The sequence below is a fragment of the Lissotriton helveticus genome, chromosome 6, assembly GCF_964261635.1.
Source record: "Lissotriton helveticus chromosome 6, aLisHel1.1, whole genome shotgun sequence".
NCBI classification, from domain to species: Eukaryota; Metazoa; Chordata; class Amphibia; order Caudata; family Salamandridae; genus Lissotriton; species Lissotriton helveticus.
In genome coordinates, this window is record NC_136067.1 from 1261709081 (window position 1) to 1261715080 (window position 6000).

The following is a 6000-nucleotide window of genomic DNA, read 5'->3' on the forward strand; positions in this document are numbered from 1 at the left end:
TTTAACGTATATTGAATTAGTAAACAACTGTTGTTGTGCTCAATCTAAATGAGGCAAACAGCCCACCATGTGGCAGACTATCATAAGTTCAGGTGCTGCCAATTAAGTGCTGTTGCCGAGCACTGGAAACCACTGGCTCAAATTAAGCACTGACAGTACCCTAAACGTTCAGTGTCCACAAATTCAACATCTCTTAAGTTACTTCACCATGTGTTTTAGCAGTATAGGAGCTGTGTCTCTTTCCAGGACAAATGAGCAGATGGAGACTCATTGAATGGCCTTTCAATATTTTATTCCAGTTGTTCTTAACCTTTGATCTGTGCACCCATGAACGTTCTATTCAGGGGATCCACAGCCCTATAAGACCTCTAACCATTTTTTTCTGTCAATAATAAGCATTTTGAACGTAGTAACTGTATACAGATAGCTGCCCTTACGGAAACAATAGTTTTATTAATTATTGATATTGCTTACCTGAAATCTACTGTATAGCCTCTCCAGTGTATTTGATATAAGAATTAATAAGGTTTAAAAAAAAAATCCATAAGCATTTAATCAAATTTTTTGTGGGAAGTTGATAGCTAGTTCCTTATGGAGCATGTGTGTATGCACACTGTCGCTGCTCTAATTAAAAAAACACTCCAACCTGAACTAGCAATCAGCTGCTAAAAAAAGAAAAATTAGATTGCTTACGATTTTCTAGAAAATGATATGGATCGGCACACTTGGAAGCCAGTGTTCTAACTGTGAAGTGATCTGTACATATAAACATAGGTAGACAGCACAAAAGGTCTTCTCAGGCTGCATATTCTTGCATTTGCTGCTTTATATCGACAGGCACTTACAGGTTCAAAGTAAATGCGCTTCTTGTATTGCGTCCTTCAACTTTTCAGCAGAGCTGAAATACTTCCACGGGCAGAGTACCACTTTTCAGTAGATAGTGCGTCCTCTAGTATAATGAGCAGCTGGTCTTTTATCTTTTATGCAATCACTGTCTTTCTCACCTTTTGACACAAAGACCCCTAGATGGTCTCCAGCTTTGAATATAGTGAGATCAAGTGCTGCCCTGTGTCTTTCTGAGGCAATATAAATTATGTTACTCCTTTTGTCCCATCGCGTCTGCTGAGAGCTCAGCTATGACCTCACCTGATTTTACCTACTGATTTGTGAATACAACCTAGGTCACATATCACTGTGTAGTCTCTCTCATATATAAACATGCATTTGCAGAGGAAAGTAGATATGCTGAGTTCATATAGTATGTACTTGTTTGTGTATTTTTGTGTATTATTGTTAAGGTGCAAATTGTAGAAATAGCTTCTGGGTACTTGGCTTCCAGTTTGATTCAATGGGCTCTGCTGAACTCAAAAGATTAAGAACCACTGTCCTATGCAGCATTATCCACACAAAAGAAAGGAAGGAATGGAGCATGTGGGTATATGGTGAAAGTGATATGTGCTCAGTGCGAAAAACTGCCCTCACTCACAATTTGTGATATGCTTCATCATCCAGCTTGCTGACTAACACCCTGCGCAGACCGACGCCTGGGGTGGAGCAAAGGGGAGGGGAAGACAATACAAACAGATATAAATATTAGCGGGATCAACAAAGAAATGTGTGCAGTTTCTGATATTAAAACTAGCTTGGGTATATCCACGGTAACCTTGTATACCTGGTTGACCTGGCCAGGGTTAAAAGAAAATAGGATGGTGGCGAAATAAAATTGTTAGTACCCATTCACCCGTCCTTACTGCATGTTTGTCGACATGTTTCAGCCAAATTACAGTAGCCCTCAGTATTTCCCTCATTCCTTTTAGGGGGATATGTACATCACACTTCAGTGATATCGGGTTTCATTGGTGTTAGCGCTCGAAATGGCGTGAGAGTAGGATCGGCTCCCTGTAGTCATTCTTCAAGGTGAGACCGCTGCCTCGGCAAAGCTCTCCTCGAGCTGTGTAGCTATACAGCATTCACATCTGCAGTCAGAAATTCATGTTTGGGTATGCAAGCAAGATCTCCATCTCAAGGATGAACTGGCGTCCAGGGTCTCCATCAAGGAGACCCTGGACGCAGGTGGCAAAGCGGTCCTGGTCCTCTGGGACCTCTCTGCGGCGTTTGACACCGTGCCCCATGGCCACCTCCTGCAGAGATTGAGGGAAAGTGGGCTTGAGGGCCCGGTGTTGAAGTGGTTCGCTTCCTTCTTAGAGGGTAGAAACCAGGAGGTCTGGTCACCTCCCTTTTCGGCCAGTGTGCCGTCTTTGAGTGTGGGTGTACCACAGGGCTCTATCTTGAGCCCTGTACTTTTTAATCTGTACATGGCCCCTCCTAGCTACCTTGGCTGAAGAGAACGAGGTTACAATAATATTGTACGCCTATGACACTCAACTGCTGTTCACCTGCAGGAAGGGTGAGGAGTTCAACGAGGAGAAGATCAACAAGTGCCTGAAAGAAACCTTTCCCTGGTTTAAACATAACCATCTGAAATGTAATACAGATACATCTGAAATCATTTTCTTCGGCTCACCCCCTTTGGACGTCTGGAAATAATAGTGGCCCCAAGGCATGTCTCCTCCCCAGGCCACGGCCAGGACTGTAAAGAACTTGGGAGTAAAAATGGATGATGCCCTCTCTATGGTACCTCAGGTTCAGTCGACAGTTGGGACCTGTTTTGGTCTCCTGAAGATGCTCCGGAGGTTTTTATTTCTATTACAGATTGAGCATAGAAAAATGGTTATTCAGGCCCTTATTATCTCAAGGTTGGACTATGCCAACGTCCTCTATCTGGGCCTCCCGGAGTTCTTACTTAGTAGACTGCAGGTACTGCAGAACGCGGCAGCCAGGGCTGTTCTGAGTCTGGGGCATAGAGACCGGACCTCCCGCCACCTTAAGAATCTTCACTGGTTACCGGTGCGCAGTAGAATACGCTTCAAAGCTCTGGTCCTAGCATTTAAGGCCCTGTATGGTATAGAAGTAAAATACATCTTCAGAAGAGTCTCTTTCTATGTACCTGGCAGATCTCGTAGATCTGCCCATCAACATCTTATGGTCACCCCAAAATATCTCGGAGCCTGCAAAGGCGGTCGCTCCTTTCAAGTGCAAGTGGCTGGACTTTGGAATAAGCTGCCTCTCCCATTTAGGCAAGTCACTAACCTGCTTGCCTTCAGGAAACAATTAAAAACCTGGTTGTTTCAACAAACAACATAACTGTTTCCATCTTTTTGGGTTTTTCTTTCTTTTTTTTTTCTCTCTTGTCCTGCATTGGTCCTCTCTGTCTTAAGCGCTGGGACACTCTATTGAGTAGCTGTGTGCTCTAGAAATCTATTTTAACATTAACATTAACATGAACTCCACAACAGGTCCAGCTTTTGCCTCATCTGTCAATACAATATGCCAAATATTCCACAGTCATACACATTATCTCACACAACAGGCACTCCACAGAAGGTATGGGCTGAGAACTAGGCTTAATTTACGGAGTTTGCAGAGTTTTCACATTCCAAGCTCTGTGGAGCACGCAGACATCCAAAAAACTCATCTTAGAGTTTTTTCCTCACTCGCGCTCGTCAACTTTTAGTTGGGGAGCACGAACGAGGAAAATCCAATGCTACTCCATCTCCCAGAAAGATATCTCAATGCAGGCGGTCGTGGAAGGTCGTAACCACTTGCATTGAGAAACTATCTGTTTGCGTTGAGGAAGTGGCCCTCGAGTAGAACATCTTCTTGAGCAACAGAGAGAAGCAGCGCCTTCTTGTGCTATGCATGGTGCCTTTTGTGCTGATTTTTCAGCACGGGAAAAACACCCAGCGCTAAAAATCAGCACGAACAGCGTGACCTAATGCACTATGCCACTTGCGGAACTCCGCATAGGGTGGCAGAGTTTTTTGGTCACTGTGCAGAGCTCTGTGAACTCCACCCAGGCCTACTCCACATTCAGCCCACTGTCACATCACACTATAAACAGGGGAAAGAAAAAAAACGAATTAAAAGACTTTCCTAAATAAATACAATGCACAACACATTGTTACAGCATTTCCCCATTCGTTTAATTTTTCAGAGCTGGGCTCACTGCAGCAAATATTTGTTCAGTTTTCTCCAGTAAAACAACAGTCGTAAACCCAATTTAGTCATTCCTGATGATGTCTTGGTGTCAGGTCACAACAGGACATTGGATATCATCTGGGGGAATCATCTAATCAGGGCACTGGTGGAGGGGACGAGCAACAAATAAAAGCTCAGACCTCACAGTTTTTCTAAAGGTGAGGGTGTTAACATGAGGAAGCCCCGGTATGACTTGGAGTTTTCCCTCAATTTATGTGGGAAGAAGAGGAATTGGTCAGTCCGCCGCATGTCTTCCCTGTCAATACTGTAACCGCCCTGGCAAGGGACATGCATCTAGAGTTAAAGTAACCCATATAAGACTATTTCGCACAAGGTCCGAAATAAGTCACGCATATAAGGGGATCTAAGCTCACAGTTTTGAAAGACAGTTGATTTAACATCTCCACATTGTTTGCCTTCTCGCTCAGGCACTGTGCTCTCTTTGCGGTGCTTCATGCCTCCTGCTGCTTACGCCGGGTTGTGTATTGTACCAATCACTGCCAGTGTCTGCCACCACATTGGGTTCCGATTCAGCTCCCCTGCTGCAAAACTACCCACTGTAACAGCTCCTTCTCGGATCGTCACTGTGAGCCATCCGACAGCTCAGCTGATACTTTACAGTTTGACTCTTAAAATACCATTCCACCGTCTCTGCCATTTCACGATTCTGCATTTTAACTGAGTTGGAGGAGGACGGACCATGTACGGCTACTGGGTGCAAAGTGCATCTCGATACCAGTACAGGATGAGGAACTTTACACTCACTGTACTCAACTCTGCCTTATAATTTGGCCCTCTCCTGCCGCATAATTCCAGTGGCCCTGGTTATAGTTGCCAAGTATTCGCATTATGATAAGGGCTCCCGGTTTTATGGTATTTATTTATTTGACCTTTCCGTCTGCATTTATCCATATTTATTTTTTGTCAACTTTAATCTGTATTTATCCATATTTATTTTAAAGTTTGTGAAAAACATTAAGCTGAAACTGGTATGTTTCCACATTTATTTAACCAATAAATATACAGCCATGCTTGAATGCCCGCCAGATTTCAGTGATATGAACACTCTCAGAAGATAAATCAATGCACTTATATGAAAATATGCACATTTCAGTATCAGCCTTGTGCATATCTACTGCTGTTTAATCCTCTTTACTAAAATTCCTTTCTTTTTTAACCCCTTTACCCATCAATCCACACAGCTATTGGCCTGGCAGTCATGGCAAAGTGTATTTACAATCACTCAGAAAGCACTCAATTTCCGTTTTTACCCACATTTAAAAATAAATACAGACAAGAAAATAAATGGTTTTCTGTCTGTATTTATCAGTAAAAATCAGTAAAAACGGAAAACAGGGAGCCTTAATTATGATTGCCACCTCCATCCAGTCGCGAGCAAGAGTTTTTACCTTGTATTACTTTGTACATTTTTAGTAATACTCACATGCCTAATTGAAAAAGTGAAACTACAACTCTCAGACTGCAATGAGACGTGGATTTAAAAAGTCACGACTGGCAAGGGATGTCACATATAATAAATGACAGCTTGCCAGCTAAACATTGCTAAGTGAAAATACATTCTGATTTATTTTCTTTTTTTTTTACATTATTTTTATTTGAGTCAGAAAAGTAATTACAATTGTAAAAACAAGAAAATAAGATGGAGAAGGGAGAGGAAGGAGATACAAAATCAAGCTACAATGTCTCGGGTTTGACGACATCAGTTCATAAAAGAGAAGGCAGGCTAGGTCCAATGCCAGTGTGACCATACCCTTTCGGCTTTTTTTGATTGACCGAGGAACCCTTGCCTGAACAACTGCAGATTCACATTCGTAAATTTGACGCAGCATTGCCAGAATTCAAATACTTTGGGTGGTGTGGGATCAATCATGACCCAGGCGA